The following is a 19,203-nucleotide window of genomic DNA, read 5'->3' as shown; positions in this document are numbered from 1 at the left end:
GAAAAAGGTAAGGATGTATTGCAAGAAATTGTCTTCTGCTTCATGCCAACGGCTCTCAAAGCAGTTGTTTGTAACGGTAAAAAGAAACAGTAGTGTTGCTTTGGAGGTCTATATATTTGCTTGCATGGGAGTTGCAACAGAAAGCTGTCAACATTGTTGGGTTGTGGCTGAGGTTTCTGCAAAAGTGCTCATACAAGTATAAGCTGAACTACCCACAAACATGTTCAAGGCGACTTCACCTGCGGTTACTGCTATGCTATATACACTTACTTGTGTATAGAATACTACTTTTTACTCAATATGTTCTGAAAGGTTCTATTCTCTTCAATATTTGCATTTGAGACGGATGAACAGGAATGTGGACCGCTTGATGAAATGCTTTGAGTCTGACTGGGACTTGGATTTTGCCAGAAATGGTTTCTTATGTTCTTGAATTTTGAAGGGGCAGTTGAGAACCCTGGCTCAGAAAGTATGTCCTGAACATCTGTTTGGCCTTCCAGCATGCTCACAACTTGAGACATTGTAGGCCTGAGAGTTGGGGATGCATTTGTATATAGAAGGGCCACATTTAGCATGAGAGTTGCCTTTTCTGATGAATATTCGGACCCAAGTCTGGATCAACCAGTTCTAGTAGACTGCCTCTCTCTTGTAAAACATAGGCCTGGTCAGAAGAATGAAATGACAAAAGTTAGACTGGAACAAGCTGCATCAGAATCCTATGAGGGAAGACAGTGTAGGCTTGGAAATTTTACGGCAATTTAGTCGGAAAGACAATGAGATACTGATCAGGTTTCAGATTGTGAATGTGTGAGAATTACTAGTGGAAATCGAAGTAAAAATAATAGAATTGAAGAATTTCAGTTTTACCTCATCAAGAAGATAAACACATTCTTCCTTTGGCCTGTAATTTGTGTTGTTTTTCCCACTGACTATTTCCAATGCTACAACTCCATAGCTGTAAACATCTGCTTTAGCAGTCAAGTAACCGCGCATCGCGTACTCAGGAGCCATGTAACCTCTGCATGAGCAAGTATTAAGGGAACATTCATTACAATATAAGCAGGTCACGAGGTTATGATCACTATCAAAGGAAGCTCTTGTTGCTTTGTTTTCAGAGGTGAAAACAAAGACCAACCCGCTGATATGGCAGATATGTCAAAGTGACAAAATGAAGGCAGGCATTTAAGCTTTAGCCACATGATTAATGAAGCTAAGTTTTAACCTGTTTTATTATCACATTGCCATTTATATATGATGAGATATCTGAAGCAGGAGCTAAAACCTCTACAGATTCTCCAAAAACATGGACACAACGAACTTACATAGTTCAGGCAATCCGGGTGCCAATGTGACTACAATCGTCCTCATTTAGCTTCGCCAGGCCAAAATCAGAGATTTTAGCATTGAGGTCCTTGTCAAGCAAAATATTGCTAGTCTTGATGTCTCTGTGGACAATTTTCAGTCTTGACTCTTCATGGAGGTAGGCCAGACCTCGGGCTACGTCTAGGCAAATTTTCCTTCTTGTTGGCCAGTCTAACTTTATCTTGCTTGCTGAATCTTTTCCTGTTGACATTTGAAAGACAAACTAGTTACTTAGTTTGCTATATATCCACCAAAATTATGTGCATCTCTTTCAAATTTACTTGCACTTGTTCGTTGAATAGAGCTGAGCTTATTGAAAAGAGCTCGTGATACACAGTTGTTTGCCATGAATTCGTAGATAAGCATTAAATGATTTCCTTCAACACAGAACCCATACAGCTTCATAAGATTAGGATGTTGCAAAGCAGATATCATTCCTATTTCAGTCACAAATTCGAGGTTCCCTTGTTTAGACTTGGAAGAAAGTTGCTTTACAGCAATTACAGTACCATCTGATAATTGACCCTGCATCATGAAGTAAAGCTGCAACTTTAGTTTTGAATAATCAGAATATAAATTATTTAGAAATTATTGAGACAGAAGATACTTGGATCACAATTAAATTTCATTGTCCTTTGGTTTATCAAAGCAAGGAGCACTTGGAAACCTATAAATCAACCAAATTATTTATAGAGATTTGTAGGACATTTTTAGATAACAGTTTGCTGAAGCAAAACAGAAAAAAGCTATAGTTGAAAACCTTAACTTATGGAGAACAATCATGGACCAAAGGATTTGATTTAATTGCTCTGAAAATCGTTTTCATCTAAGGATCCATTTACAAGAACTGATTAAAATGTTCCAGTTAAGTTAGTTAATCCTATGTATTAGACATTTCACTAATTAATTCATATTATTATCAGAATATATTACTTCAACAGCAGGGATATTTCTGTCAATTCAATGTCCATGTTGTCATTTTGGGGCCCAATAATCTGACAGGAGAGGTATAAGGTATTTTCGGAACTTCAGGGGAGGTCCTTGAGACTGTTTCTGAAATTATCCCTAATTTAATTTTATTCTTGTGCTTATCATTTCCCAATGCTGCAGAGAAACTGAAAGGACTATAATATGCAAAGCCAAGTTGACTCCCTGCCATGTATACAAAGGACACTTGCTGTCCCGTTAACTGATTATTATATATATATACACATGTACATAAAGCATACCTGTTGTTACTGCTGTCCTCGAATGAAAAAATCTATAGCATTATTCGAAACCTAAATGAATTTCTTTTTGGACAATTTGCACCTTGATGTTCTAGATGCCCACCAATTTAGTCTTCAACCTATATAGTAAAAGCACGAAAGGATCCGGTGGTTGTGCTGATGTGGCTGCATTTCATTCGCTGGGGGGTCGTCGTCCATCACGTGGGGCTCGCGTGCTTTCGCTGGGAGGAGAATTCGGATTCTTGCTTTTGTCCGCTGGGAGGAGAAGTGTTTTTTGTCCGAGAGACGAAAATGAAGACCAGCTGACCTGCTGAGCTCAATATGGCTCAATGTGCTGACCTGCTGAGACGAAAGTGATGGGCTCAATGTGGGTTTCCATGGTTTTACGATTTTGCCCTTCTTTTTAAAAAGCATGCACCGTTGTTTGTTGCTAAGCTCAACCTATTATCCACTGGATCCAATCTAAGACATGCAGTAGCAGAGAAAATCACATCAATTGAAGGTTGGTTAGTGGCTCGAGGATTACTACCATCATATTCTTATCTTCCTCCTCCTCTGATTTCTATACGACTGCGAATAGGGCTTGGTAAACACTCTCCATAGCTGTCACTTACTTTCTTCTCTTATCAAACTCACCGGCGGACCAACAATTCTTCCATACCTCTCCGATTTTTTCTGTATTGTTTTCTCTAAAAATTAAGGTCAACAACAGCCACAGATGACCTTCAATTTTCTAGCTTTTGTTTCTGATCTTTTTAGATGAGATGAGCTACAAATAACTTGTAGATTTACTTAACTTTTCTCTGTTCTTCCAATGGTCTTTATTTGCTTAAAAATTAATAAAGCTTGGTTTAATATCTTTGTTAGTCAATTATTTTCTTAGCGATAAGAACTTTGATCTTCTAATCTTTATATCTTAAGATTTTTTATTTTATTTTATGTCTCTTATGTTTTATTTATCTGATTTCCTAATTTTTATAGTATTTTCTTTGCAGGAAAAAGATGAAAACTTTTATGGGATGCAAATGCAAGTACTTGTGGATATATTCCATCCTTTTCTGTCCTCTAAAGGTCTGTTCTGCTTTATTTATCTATTGATTTATTTGTTTATTTATTTTTTGCCGATAAAAACTTTGTTATTTTAATTTCGGTCTCTACTCTCAAATCACTTGAAGTTTTTATTTTGTCTTTTATTTTATTGGATTATACTATTATTTTTATAGAAAGGAAGATGAATTTATTAGGTTTTAGCTGAAAAATAGGCATGAACATCAATGTTTTCCTCTATAAACATTTTTTCTGGTGCTGTTTGACAGAAAGTATGAGTTATAGTGGTTTCTTAAAGCATTCTAGAAGCATTTAATCCCTAAAACACCTATGCATTCTAGAGCCCCTGTTGTAGAAACACTGATTGCTTCTTTTCTTGGCGCACATTCATCTGTGATTTTTCCCGTATTTTTACTTCGTTTATACTTTCATATTACAATTTGCATTTTTACAGAGTGAGGAAGAAAAGGAAGAACAACCTCTGTGGTAAGAAACTTTTTAGCCCATAAGTTTTTTGCTCTAGTTTGTTTCCCTTTTCAATTTGTGACCTTCCCTCTTTCCCTCTATGACAGAAATTTGTGGAGGATGGCAAAAATTTGTGGTAAAACTCCTGCTCCTATTATTTTCACGGTACTTTGGGCCTTTTGTTTTTAGATTTTACTATTTTTCTCTTAAATACTAGCTTTGAGTGAATCCTTTTACCTGTCAAAATGAAATCTGCCAAAATTAGATCAAGTGCATCTGTTAAATCAGAAGCTAAATGATAAATAACATTAACTAATATGGAACAAAAGGGTCGAGGTTAAGATTTTTCACTTTCACTTTTACAGAGAAGTTTAAAGATTTTTCGAAGAAACCTCTAAGCTGGTTCAGGAATCATTTTTTGCTCAGTTAAAAGTTGAATCCTTTTGTTCTTTTCTTGTTTTTTCACTGAATATGGGACCTGGTCTTCATGCAATTTCTGTCTCTGCATCTTTTAGGACAAGTCAATATTTCTAAAGTAGTATATGTTTGAGAGTAAGACTAGAGAGATGATTGTCTACACAACCGAAGGTTCTTTGCCATTGCAATTTCTCAGGGATAAATTTTTCCCCATCAGATTTTTATCTCTAACCTTTTCTTTCTTCTTTCTTCTTTTTCTGGTATCCACTACAGGAAGAAGCAATCTTTATTTGTGGTCCAGGAATAAACAAATGGTGAAGATAGCCTTTAAGTAGGTGTTTGTTCACCTTTTATTGTTGTTTTTCCTTTTTTGGGTTTTAATGATAGTATAAGTTCTAATTAATTGAGGTTCTGTTTAATTGATAGGTGAGAATACCTTAAACTAGGTGACTTGGTTGAGCAGATATTGTGCACATCCGTATTTGGAACTCCATAGCATGTCAGCTTCCTTATTTGGCTATCTAGATAGACTATTTTGTAGTGTGAAAATGTTATCTTCTTTTGATGGGCTTTTGAATAACGAATCATTAGTTTCTTTTCATTGATTAATTTTATAGATTGATTACACTTTTGTTGTTAGAGTAAGTTTTACTTGGTAATAAATTTGTATATTTCACCTTTAACCTTTTGGGTTCATTTCTTGAACTTCAATATTTATAGGTATAAACTTGTTGAAAAAAGGATGAGAGGCATTGGCAGTGTGAGGAGGGACGTAAAAGAAAAGAAGAAAGGTGTGCGAAAAAGTGCAAGTTGAAATACTGATACTGAAATCATTATGGTCATTACTGTAATGATTAAAATGTTAAGAAAAAGCTAGAGATTGAGTTTCAAGAAAAGACCCTTGGGTTACTTGGCGCTAAGATAGGCATTGGTCATTTAAGTTTCCTATTCTTTGGGAAATTCACTATTATTTGACCATTTCAATATTCTTTTACCATACTAGAGCTACTATGTTTGGTTGACTGTATCATTGATAGCTATTTAATGTAACTTGCCTTTACTGCTCGCAGCTAAAATGGATTGATGAGGATTTCCTGAGCTATGACTTTGAGTTCAACATTTTGCTGACTTGCAAAATTTGTTAAGAGAATTTTCTTCATTTTCCTTGGAATATGTTTCTGCTGTTCTATGTGCAGGTTATTAGTCAAGATATAGAGATTAAAGGACCTCATTTAAAACATCTGACACTTCTTTAGGCTTTGTTGTTCTAGGCCCAATCAGATATCTTTATACTTACTGTTATTTGATTGTGTGGCTTGAGTTCAAATTAAGTAAATTATTTGAGAGAATGCTTAATGATTTGTTTGGCTTGTTTTGCTTAGCAATGAGTCAAAGCCCGAAGTGTGGAAGAACTCTTACCGTTTCCCTTGCATTATCATGATTGAAGTGTCATGCACCCCTAGAATCAAGATTGGAATTATTTCTATGTCTGTCTTGCATGGATCTACAGTGATTATTTATTAGCCTCATTTTTGGATACATATTATTGTAGACATTATGTACCTTTTACATTTTAAATAAGAGGTTTTGTTTGTAAAGATAGTGACCAACTTTTGTTTCAATGCATCATATTGTGTATATTGGACCTATTATGTACTTCCTAATTTTGTCCAGTTACGGTGGGTTGTATTCTTAATGACACTGAATTGCAATTTTTACTTACCTCTTTAATTCAATAATTATTTTTACTAATTATATGCCTCCTAATTATATGGCCTCAAATAATTCAACATCTGTCATCACAACAATTTGCAAGTTAGATGGTCAGGATTGGGCAATTTGCATGCTTTCACCATTTTCCTGCTACCTTATTCCGCATAATCAGTAATTAATTTCATATAAATGGCCTGTTATGGCATGAAACTCAAGTGAGCCAAGAATTCCACCTTTCTATTTGTCAATTGGTTATTTCATTCTCCCAACAATAAACTTCGGCTAGAAAACGTTTCCTTTGACTGTGAAAATAGATTGTTGCACGGCGGATCCTTTTTCAGAAATATGAACCCCCTTCATTCTCAGTGTACACCTACTCCGTACCATGTATCACACTTCCATTCTCCTGACCAGAGTTGTTGCGTTAGTTGTTCCGATTTTCATGTTACATGCAAAGAATTGGATAAACAACATAGAAACGATTGAACAACATCAAAATTAATGCTCGCTGTAAATTTAAAAACACCACCGATAATCAATTCTCCATAGAATAATAGAAAAAAATTAATAGTGTTTACTCATTGTTTAATATTTTTGAATCTCCCATTTACTTTTCCCAACACTTCATCCCATCTCTACATGAAGCAAAATCATACTGATGAGCTTCAATTTTATTCGTCTCAATTATTTTCTTTTCGATCTTTTTCTCGACACCATGTTAGATGCAAACCTTTATTTACTCGCATTTTCTTACAACATTGCTTATTTAAAAGCTTAATCATTTTATAACCAAATAACTTAAATGCAATGCATACGATTTATGATATCTCCACTTGAAAATCTGGGCATTTTCTGGGCAACATGAAATTAACACCGCGCAACGCGCGGTGATCCCCTCCTAGTATTGATAAACCTGTTAAGTGGATGGAAAATGCTGATGCATCTTCAGTCTGAATTTACTCAATCCAAGAAACTAGCAAAGCATTGCTCAACAACATTATTTGAAAACTCAGTTTTGGCATCAACTTCTGTTAGTTTTGGTTCCAGGAAATCGACCAACAAGAATAATAGGATTTTTAGCAACTCAATAATGATAATAACATAACAAATAAAAAAAAAAAAGAGAAACAGAATTTTACATACTTCGGACAAATTGACCTACGTCCGCGGACGAAGGGTAGTAGATTTACTATAACAGAAAAAGAGTACAAAAGAGAGAATACAAAACCTAGGAAATAATTCCTAAGGTCAAAAAGCACTTAAAACTAAAAATGCAAAAGGGTTTAAATAGCACTAAATGTTTAATGGTCCAAAGGCCATATCTTGTTCTTTTGGTTTGATACCTAACCAAAACTCCTCTCAAATATACTATAACTATTTGATGTAAAAGAGGTAAAAAAAAAAGTAATTAAGAATGTATTCACCAAAAATATAAAAATTGTTTTCCAAACAAAGCCGAATTTGAAGGTGACAAAGAACTTTTTTCTAGAAAAGCTTCAATCATGTGTACTACTTTTAGGTTTTTCGTTTTTGTTAAAAATTATGCACCTTTCAAAATTAGATGGAGGCCTTCTGCTGGCATCCTGTTCAACTTCAAAATGTTAAAACTCATCGTTTCGTATCATCCTGGAACCTTGGATTTAGTTTTGACTGGTCCTTAGATCCTACTAAAATTCCCACCACAGCTAAGAGAAGATGCCTTTTCTTTTTAAATTTCCTTTTTGTAAGTGGGAGGTCTTGAATTCAGAATTTCTTTTTTATAATTCCTTTCACCTTACCACTAAACCCAACACTTTTCCACAAAAGAAGATGCCGTGAATTGCAATGAATCTGGAAATCCCAACACCCGTTTCATTATGAGATTTTACTGGCAAATTAATTTGTATTAAAAAATTTTCAAAACTTCCAAATCAACATTAGGATAATTAAAATTATTTTGAAGGGTTAGACTTCATATATTTATAATATTTGAATCAACATGAAAGTTTATAAAAATTTTTGCACGAACATAAGGTTTAATTTGTAAGTAAAGTGTTTAAAATCTTTCCAAATTTGAAGACTTTGAAGTGGTGGTTCCTATTCCCTACCTTTCTTTGCTTCTCGAAGTGCTAACTATTTCTTTAGTTATGAATCTTGAACTATACAAGCAACCTTTTGCGAATGTGTTTGTAAAATAACATGGTTACCTAATTAGACAAATTCTCTGCATAGAAGTAGTATCTGTGAACACCAAGTTAATAGCTGCAAGTACCGTAAGATTTCTTAATTTCTTAATTTTCTTGTTTCTTATTTTCTTGATAGTTTTGGTCCCAGGAAATCGACCAATGAGAATAATAGGATTTTTAGCAACTCAATAATGACAATAACATAATAAATAAATCAAGAAAAGAGGAAATAGAATTTTACGTGGTTCGGCCAAATTGACCTACGTTCAAGGACGAAGAGGTAGCAGATTTACTATAACAAAAAAAGAGTACAAAAAAGAGAATACAAAATCTAGGAAATAATTCCTAAGGTCAAAAAGCACCTAAAACTGAAAATACAGAGGAGTTTAAATAGCACTAAATGTTTAATGGTTCAAAAGCCCATGACTTGCTCTTTTGGTCTGATGCCTAACCAAAACTCCTCTTAAATATACTATAACTATTTGATGTAAAAGAGGTAAAAAAAAAGTGATTAAGAATGTATTCACCAATAATATAAAAATTGCTTTCCAAACAAAGCTGAATTTGAAGGTGACAAAGAACTTTTTCCTAGAAAAGTTTGAATCATGTGTACTACTTATAGGTTTTTCGTTTTTGTTAAAAATTATGCACCTTTCAAAATTAGATGGAGGCCTTTTGCTGGCATCCTGTTCAACTTCAAAATGTTAAAAATTATCATTTCGGATCATCTTGGAACCTTGGATTTAGTTTTGACTGGTCCTTAGATCCTACTAAAATTCCCACCACGGCTCAGAGAAGATGCCTTGTTCTTTTCAATTTCCTTTTTATAAGTGGGAGGCCTTGAATTCAGGATTCCCTTTTTTATAATTCCTTTCACCTTACCACTAAACCCAACACTTTTCTATAAAAGAAGATGCCATGAATTGCAATGAATCTGGAAATCCCAACACCCGTTTCATTATGAGATTTTGCTAGCAAATTAATTTGCATTAAAAAATTTTCAAAACTTCCAAATCAACGTTAGGATAATTAAAATTATTTTGAAGAGTTGGACTTCATATATTTATAATATTTGAATCAACATGAAAGTTTATAAAATTTTTTGCACGAACATAAGGTTTAATTTGTAAGTAAAGTGTTTAAAATCTTTCCAAATTTGAAAGGGAAAAAACACAAAATTTGAAGACTTTGGTGTGGTGGTTCCTATTCCCTACCTTTCTTTGCTTCTCGAAGTGCTAACTATTTCTTTAGTTATGAATCTTGAACTATACAAGCAACCTTTTGCGAATGTGTTTGTAAAATAACATGGTTACCTAATTAGACAAATTCTCTGCATAGAAGTAGTATCTGTGAACACCAAGTTAATAGCTGCAAGTACCGTAAGACAACAACATAACATGAAAAACTGTACCAAGCCAAAAAAAAAAGAAGAGAGGTTACTTTAACATCATTTATCTAAAATTAGTAGCTATCTTTTGCCTTTAGTTTTTTCAACAAAAAACGAGAGGATCCCTGAGTTTTCCCTGCTGTCAAATTCAGAATTTAAATCTCATGCCTGATAGTTGGAGGTGAGAAGAGTGTAAATGAATGTTTTCCTAAACATATTTTTGCCTATATTTGAGAAGCATAAATTGAAATGAGTGTGCTTTTTTTTGGAGGTATATAGAGACAATCTTTATTGCCCCAGAAAGAAAAAACAAACAGTAAAATACTAGGAAATTGAAGATTAGTCCAAACTAGTGGAAGATTTTACTTAAGTAAATTCACTAAGTCATAATTTGAACTGTTCTATTTGTTTAATTTCCACATACATCTCTCATCTTTTGATTGCAAATTAACGAGTCATGTCGATTGCTCGATAGTATTGATAGTGCTTATTTTCTTGTTTCTTAATTTCTGAACCTCTCCAGCATTATTCTTGCAAACGTGGGGTTGAGCCATCCTTAATTTTCTACCGTTTCCTGCACAATTGAGTTGATTTTCTGTCTAAAGTGGTTGATTAGTACAAAGTCATTGTTCAGAACAGTTGAGGGGCAATCAATTTTGTCTCTTGTATAATGACCAAGACTTATAACGTATTATGTGGTCAAATAATTAAGTTGCATTATTCCCAAGAACGCGCATCATCAAACTGTGCAGTTTTGTCTTGAAATAGGCTTTGGGTTTGAGTTTAATTTTACAATTTAATATCTAGTTATTAAACTTTGTTTATTTGAGAACAGAAAAGAATTGTTTTAGACGTTTCAATGAAAATCCATGCTTGTTCGTCTATGTAAAATATTACTTGAATAAAAATGTTAATCGTACACAAACCATATATATATATATATATATATATATAGACACACACACATACAAAATTGGTTTTAGAATTTATTAAGCTACAGATTTGATCAATATGCTAAATCAATATCAAAACCCTATTTAAGTTAGAATTTTGAGATGATAACAAGGTTTGGAATTAATGCAAAGGTGGTGTAAAAGAATAAATAAAAATTTAAGGGATTAAATAATGAATTTCCTATTTTTGCTTTCTCCTTCGTACATTTGAAGCCCCTTAGATTAGCCATGGATCACTTCCCTCTCTTTCGGGCTGTGGCAACTCAAGGGTCCTCAAATTACATCAATCATAAAATAGAAGGTCTAACTTTACTATTAGACTTTGACATGAGAAATCAATATTATATGAATGCAGAAGTAAAATATTTACTAAGCTTATGTAATACAGCTCGTATATTAAAAACTCAGAGAAAATTTATCTCAAACCTTCGGAAGAATTATAGCTTTTATGAAACTAAATTCTACTCTTTACATAAAGCAAATGGTGACATGGACATTGAGTCATAACTTGACTGTACAATTCCCCAGAAAAGCAGTCAAAGAAATTCTAATCAGCATGACAATTACATCACTGTCAAAAATTACCAAACCTATATTACTGAGACTATATATGATGCGACTCCTCACCTATCAGGTAGCAAACATTAGCCATGGAGAAACTTCACAACCTCTCCCCTTTTGGATTTGTGTTGCTGTGTTTTCTTTCAGCTTCCTTAGCCATGCTTCCGACCAATATTACCACTGATCAGTCATCTCTTCTTGCCTTGAGATCTCACATCTCATTTGACCCTCACCAAATCTTGGCAAACAACTGGTCTGTCAGATCTTCTGTGTGTGAATGGATTGGAGTGACCTGCGGCTTTCGGCATCTCAGAGTGACCGGCTTAAGTATTTCAAACATGAATCTTTCCGGCACCTTACCTCCACAATTGGGGAACCTATCATTTCTTGTTTCGCTTGACATGAGAAACAACAATTTCCACGGAGAGATGTCGCATGAAATTGCTCGTTTGCGCCGATTAAAAGTACTTAATTTGGGCATCAACAATCTCAAAGGAGAGTTACCCTGGTGGATTGGTTCATTTCCTAAACTTCGTCACTTGAATCTTGGAAACAATAGTTTCACTGGTCGTATCCCATCTTCCATCTCTAACTTGTCAAAGCTAGAGACTATATATCTTTCGTTCAACCCTCTGCAAGGAAACATTCCCACGGGGATTTTCAATATTTCCTCGCTGCAAATCATTCACCTTATGGATAATGGCCTATCCGGAGTTCTTCCAAGTGACATGTGTTACCGTCTTCCTGGACTGAGTATCCTTGACCTATCAATGAACAAGTTAAATGGTCAATTACCATCAAGTGCTTTAGCCCAGTGTTCAGAACTTCAGGTGCTGTCTTTGTCTCTCAATGAATTTGGAGGTGCCGTACCAAAAGAAATTGGAGAACTGAAGAAGCTTGAGGAGCTATACTTGGGTATCAACCATTTAGAAGGTAGGATCCCTGTTAATTCTTTTACCATACATGGACAAAGCCAAATTAAATGAATTGTTTTATGTTGTAGTGAATTTGTGCAGATCTAGATCCAGAAGTTGGTTTGTTCTAACAAAAATAGCACATATCTTGCACAATATTTAGAGTGTGTTTGATAAATATAAATCTGAAATTTGAAATTTAAAATTTGAAATATGAATCCATTAAATTACTAAATGTTAAGTATCATGATACAACTTATTATCTAAATCTGAATACTGAATACAGTATGCCTGTTAGATAATTGTAAACAACTTAATACCGAATTTCATATATTTCATAATTTTGTTATTATGTTGATTTATTCATTAATGATGATGTTAAAATGTTATACTTTATTTATAATATGTATAATTTAATTTCATTGAAAATAAGATATTAAAAAATAGCAAAAAATGAACCACATATTAAAATAAAATTATAATATAAAAAATGTGTTTGGGAAAATAAATTTATTTGAGAAAAAACAAACTTTAGCACAATTTTCAATAGTTTATTTTTGCTCATATGTCAATGTCTGTAGATATGTAACAAAGTAATAAATTTTGCATTTGCATTAAATGGTAAGTGAATAGCTTCTTGCTTATTTTTTAAATATGTTTAATTTAGAGAATTTAGAGGCACTTAATTAATTAAAATGTTCTATTTTTTGACAACACACACCTATGGATATGTTAAGGCCTGAACCCATGAAATTTAAGTACTTAATTGTATTCTCAAATAAAACCTTACTCTTATCTTTCCATATTCCCAATTGAAAAGGCAAAAAATACAAGAAAAATTTAGAGTTATAGACTGTTACCAAAGATTTTCAGATTTTTCTGCTCCTTTACAGCTAGGAAAACCATGAATACATGCAGCAGATAATATGGTCCTGATGGACAAGTTAATGGCCAAAACATATTCGTATTTTCTTAGGATACTATAGAATAGTGAAAAATATTTTGAAAAATTTAGTTAACTTTACATGCATTTACTTTAAGATGTCTTTTTAATTTGATTTCGAAACAAGCCAATTTCAAAATGTCGAGGGTGCCAGGCTGTGGCCAATTTTTGCTTTTGCCCTATCAATTTTCTCGTTTAATTTAAAACATACATCAAAGATCTCAACTTGTTGATTTTTATTGCATCCATATTTTGTAGGTGAAATTCCAAAAGAAATTGGTAACTCAACTATGATGAAAACACTAGATTTCAGATCAAACAACTTAGCAGGTATGACAATTTATTTTACAAAACTTACAGAATATAGAGACTTATATTTTTAATTTATATGCTCAATATTATTTTGGTAGGTGTAATACCACGAGAGATTGGTAACCGGTACTTTCTCCAACACATCAACATGGAATTCAATAGCTTAACTGGTTCCATACCAATAGAGATCTTCAACCTCTCAAAGTTGATTATTATGTCACTTACACAAAATCAACTTTCAGGCAATCTTCCATCCACATTCGGTTATAGGCTTCCCAATCTAGAAGAGCTTTACCTCAGCATTAATTCCTTCTCTGGAGTATTACCTACCTCAATTTCAAATTCTTCTAAGCTTCGTAGAGTAGATTTTGGTACTAACAAGTTCACAGGTCCAATTCCTACTTCCCTGGGGGACCTAAGTCTCCTGGAACTACTGAATCTATTCGGCAACAATTTAACGAGTGACTCCGCATCTCAAGAGTTGAGTTTCATCACTTCATTGACAAAATGCCAATATTTGTCAATATTGGTCTTGAGTGACAATCCATTCAATGGGATCATTCCAGACTCCGTCAGTAATCTTTCAACTTCCCTTCAAATGTTATCTGCATCAGATTGTAAAATCAAGGGCAGCATTCCTGATGGAATTGGAAACTTTGGTAGTTTGATCCAGTTAGATCTATCCAACAATGAGCTAAATGGGTCGTTGCCTGCTAGGATAAAAGATTTACGAAAGCTTCAAGGAATGGATCATAGTGTGAACAAACTAAACAAAGTGCCCCTAGAGTTTCTTTGTGCTCTCTATAACTTGGCTACAATAGATCTTGGACAAAATCAAATTATGGGCTCAATACCAAAGTGCATGGGAAATTTTACTTCCCTGAGGAATCTTAACCTAAGTCACAATAGACTAAATTCTTCCCCACCTGTAGAAATATGGAACCTGAAAGATCTCTTGAAGCTTGACCTTTCCTCAAATTTGTTGAGTGGACCTCTGCCGCAAGCAATTACGAATATGAAGATGGCAAATTGGGTAGATTTGTCAACTAATCAGTTCTCGGGTGCCATTCCTGACACAATTGGAGAGATCCAGAACCTGCAAAATCTCTCTCTAGCACACAACAGATTGCAAGGATCAATCCCAGAGTCGATTGGCAAGATGTTAAGCTTGGAGTCATTGGATCTATCGCATAACTTTCTCTCTGGATCGGTTCCAATGTCAATGGAGAACCTTCGGTATCTTAGACATTTTGTTGATTTGTCAAGCCGCAGCCGCAGCTCTTGACTTTGGATGGCAGAATTTTGGCGTCCCACATCGAAGATCAGAAACGGAAGGCTTCCCTCTTGATTCCTATAAATAGAAGAGGCCTCTGAAGGTTTTAACTCGCACCATTCAAGAGAGTTATATGGGCTATTAGCTTCTTGAGTCATCTAGCCCATTCAGTTAAATATTTTAGGCTCTCTTGTTTTGAGTTTAGGAATATTTTCTAAACTCTTTTGTAAGTGCCTATTGGCCTAGGAACCACTTTCCTACGGCTTTTGTATTTCTTCTTCATAGTAGAAATATTGCTCCTCCCTCGCCCGTGGACGTAGGTCAATTTGACCGAACCACGTAAATCTTCTGTGTCTTTTATTTGCTTTGTTATCTGTCTTTATATGGTCGGTTTTACCGCCTAATTATTATATGGCTGGTATCTACCGCCTATCTATTATATGGTCGGTTATACCGCCTATTTTGTGCTAACTTGAGTTTGTCTATTTCCTGGCCCGGTCCTAACAAATTGGTATCAGAGCTGGTTGTTATATTTTGCAAGACAGGTTCATCTGGTGGGGCCCGTTCATCTGGTGGGGTCCGTCCATCCTGTGGGGCCCACTCATACTGTGGGGTCCGTTTATCCGTGGGGCCCGCTCATCCTGTGGGGCCCGCTCACGAGGCTTGCATATTTGTTTGGCCGGTTTTTTGAGACAAAATTCAGGTTACAGATTTTGTGGCAACAATGACGATAACAAAGACGGTTGTCGAGAAATTCGACAGAAATGTCAACTTCGGCATGTGGCAGCTCAAGATGGAGGCCATTCTTGTTCAAGACGGAGTTGATTTAGCGATTCATGGAATCGAGAATAAACCAGAAGATGTAAAGGATGCGGATTTCGCTGATATGGATAAGAAGGCTAGATCCAGCATAATTTTGAATCTCTCCGATGAGGTATTGCGTGAGGTAGCAACGGAGACTTCGGCCAAGGCTATGTGGGATAAATTGAAAGCCTTGTATATGAAGAAAACAGTCGAGAATCGGCTATATTTGAAGCAGAGTTTGTACATGTTTCGGATGTCTGAAGGTACATCTATACTCTCCCATCTTGATAAATTTGATTCCATTATTATGGATTTGGAGAATATAGATTCGAAAATTGATGATGAAGATCAGGCCCTATTACTTTTATGTTCCCTTCCCCAGTCCTTTAAGCATTTCCGTGATACTATGATATATGGAAAGGAAACAATTTCGTATCGGGAAATTAAATCTGCATTAAAATCTAAAGAGCAGATAGATAGGGATATTACTGGGGAAACTAGTGGGAGTCAAGCTGATGGCTTGTTTGTTCGGGGTAGATCTGAAAAGAGAAACACAGAAAATAGAAGTAGATCCAAGTCCAGACATAAAAATGTGGTGTGCAATTATTGTAAAAAGAAGGGCCATGTTATCTCTGATTGCTTTAAATTGAAAAATAAAGAAAAGCAAAAAGGGAAATTTGTTGAGAAAAATACTGAATCCGCTGAAGCTAGTATAGCAGCTGATGAGAATGATGGAACCATTTTCTGTGCAACGGAAAATAATTTTAGGTCTAACAATGAGTGGATTTTAGATTCGGGTTGTTCGTATCATATGTGTCCCAATAGGGACTGGTTTTCAACATATGAATCAGCTGAAGGTGGAGTTGTTTTAATGGGCAACAACGCTGTTTGTAAAGTTGTTGGCAAAGGCACAATCCGAATTAAAATGTACGATGGTATTGTGAGGACGCTCACAGATGTTAGACATGTTCCAGATTTGAAGAAAAATCTCATCTCTTTGGGCACTCTTGAGTCTATTGGGTGCAGGTATTCAGGTGGAGACGGAGTTCTCAAAATTACTCGAGGAGCTCTTGTTGTTATGAAAGCACACAGATCTGGCACTTTGTATATTTTGCAGGGATCTACTGTGACAGGTGCTGCTGCTGTTTCAACATCATCTTTGTCAGATACAGACATCACCAAATTATGGCATATGCGTTTGGGGCACATGAGCGAAAAAGGCTTGGGCATGCTAAGCAAAAGAGGACTTCTGTGTGGTCAAAGTACCGGGCCATTGGAATTCTGTGAACATTGTATTTTTGGGAAGCAGAAAAGAGTCAGCTTCAGTTCACCAGCAATTCACAAGACAAAAGGTACTCTTGATTACATTCATTCAGATCTATGGGGTCCTTCTCGTGCTCCTTCTAAAGGTGGTGCCAGGTACATGTTGACTTTCATTGATGATTATTCAAGGAAAGTTTGGGTCTATTTTCTTAAGCATAAAAATGATGTTTTCCTAACTTTCAAGCAATGGAAAGTTTTGATTGAGAAACAAACAGGAAAACATGTTAAGCGGTTGAGAACAGATAATGGCATGGAATTTTGTGGAGGTGAATTTAATGAATTCTGCAAGAATGAAGGAATTGTTCGGCATCACACCGTCAGGATGACGCCTCAACAAAATGGTGTGGCCGAACGTATGAACAGAACGCTTTTGGAGAGAGCAAGATGTATGATCTCCAATGCAGGGTTGACAAATGACTTTTGGGCAGAGGCGATCAATATGGCCTGTTATATTGTCAACCGTTCTCCTTCTGCATCTCTTAATTTCAAAACTCCTGAGGAAGTTTGGTCAGGTACTCCTGCTGATTACTCCAATTTAAAAGTTTTTGGGTGTCCAGCATACATGCACGTGAATGATGGAAAATTGGAGCCTAGGGCTAAAAAGTGCATTTTTCTTGGGTATGCTTCTGGGGTGAAAGGATACAGATTATGGTGTCCTGATCCCAAATCCCCAAAATTTGTAATCAGTAGAGATGTTACTTTTGATGAATTATCTATGTTATCTTCCAAGAAGGAGTCTTCTAGTTCTTGTACTACTGATAGTACACAGAAGCAGGTGGAGCTTGATATTGGCAGTTCTGGTCCTTCTCAGACCAAATCTTCTATTCAAATGCCAGTAGATACACCTGAATCTACTGTTGAAGATAGTTCTGAAGAAGAAGAGTATTCCATAGCCAGAGATAGAGCAAGGAGAGACATTCGACCACCACAAAGATATGCAAATTTAGTTGCATATGCTTTGTCTGTTGCAGAAGAAACTGATGCAGTTGGTGAGCCTTCCACCTATTCAGAAGCAGTTTCTTGTGATGACTCTGCAAAGTGGTTGATTGCGATGAATGAAGAAATTGAATCTTTTCATCGTAATGAAACTTGGGTTCTTGTAAAGCCGCCGTCAGCTAAGAAAATTGTTGGATGCAAATGGGTTTTCAAGAAGAAGGAAGGTATTCCAGGGGTTGAAGATGCAAGGTATAAAGCACGATTGGTTGCAAAGGGCTATAGTCAGGTACAAGGTGTTGATTTTAATGATGTGTTTTCACCTGTTGTTAAACATAGCTCTATTCGTGTTTTACTTGCTTTAGTTGCCATGTATGATTTGGAGTTAGAGCAGTTTGATGTTAAGACAGCTTTCTTACATGGCGAACTTGAAGAACAAATTTATATGAGACAACCCCAGGGTTTTGAAATTGAAGGTAAGGAAGACCATGTTTGCTTATTGAAGAAATCCTTATATGGATTGAAGCAGTCTCCAAGACAATGGTATAAGAGGTTTGATTCCTTTATGTTGGGTCATGGTTATTTGAGGAGCATGTATGACAGTTGTGTTTACTTCCGGAAGTTAAATGATGGTTCTTTCATTTATTTGCTGCTTTATGTTGATGACATGCTCATTGCTGCCAAGAATTTGTCAGAAATTCACACTTTGAAACTGCAGTTAAATAGTGAATTTGAAATGAAAGATTTGGGAGCAGCTAAGAAAATTCTTGGCATGGATATCAATCGAGATCGAGGAGTAGGGAAGTTGTTCTTGACCCAAAAAAATTACCTTGAGAAAGTTTTGGAACGTTTTGGCATGAAAGATGCTAAACCAGTATCTACTCCTCTTGCTAGCCATTTTCGGCTATCTGCCGCTCAATCACCAAAATCAGATGAAGAGGAAGATTATATGGCACGGGTTCCTTATTCCAGTGCAGTCGGCAGTATTATATATGCAATGGTTTGTACTCGTCCAGATATTGCACAAGCAGTCAGTGTTGTTAGCAGATATATGTCTTGCCCTGGTAAAACACATTGGCAGGCTGTGAAGTGGATTCTCAGATACTTGCGAGGTACTTCAAATGCATGTTTGGAGTTTGGAAGAAATAATAATACTTTGGTTGGTTTTGTAGACTCAGACTACGCTGGAGATCTTGACAGGAGAAGATCACTTTCAGGCTATGTATTTTGCATTGGCGGTTGTGCTGTTAGTTGGAAAGCTACTCTACAACCTGTCGTAGCTTTGTCTACTACAGAAGCAGAATATATGGCTGTGACCGAGGCAATCAAAGAAGCCTTGTGGTTGAAGAGTTTATTTAGCGAGCTAAGTCTATATCAAGGTGTTACTGATATTCACTGTGAT

The 19,203-nt window shown here is 35.5% G+C and overlaps 1 long non-coding RNA gene and 1 pseudogene across 5 annotated transcripts; one reads left to right on the top strand and one right to left on the bottom strand.

The window, feature by feature from the left end:
* Nucleotides 1-284: 284 nt before the first annotated feature.
* On the bottom strand, nucleotides 285-2,521 carry LOC113708230 (probable LRR receptor-like serine/threonine-protein kinase At1g07650; annotated as a pseudogene).
* Nucleotides 2,522-2,883: 362 nt separating this feature from the next.
* Nucleotides 2,884-6,169, top strand: LOC140014440 (uncharacterized). Of its 5 annotated transcripts, XR_011821194.1 has the most exons (5): nucleotides 3,023-3,177; nucleotides 3,587-3,662; nucleotides 4,093-4,124; nucleotides 4,211-4,691; nucleotides 4,794-6,169. It is a non-coding gene; the product is annotated as an uncharacterized lncRNA (long non-coding RNA). The 5 variants fall into 5 exon arrangements; XR_011821195.1 differs by having other exon boundaries at nucleotides 2,884-3,093; nucleotides 4,211-6,169; XR_011821193.1 differs by having other exon boundaries at nucleotides 4,211-6,169.
* Nucleotides 6,170-19,203: the final 13,034 nt, after the last annotated feature.

Source organism: Coffea arabica, chromosome 9c, assembly GCF_036785885.1.
Source record: "Coffea arabica cultivar ET-39 chromosome 9c, Coffea Arabica ET-39 HiFi, whole genome shotgun sequence".
Classification (NCBI taxonomy): Eukaryota; Viridiplantae; Streptophyta; class Magnoliopsida; order Gentianales; family Rubiaceae; genus Coffea; species Coffea arabica.
Note: the sequence above shows the minus strand (reverse complement) of the source record. Positions and strands in the feature narration are given on the sequence as shown.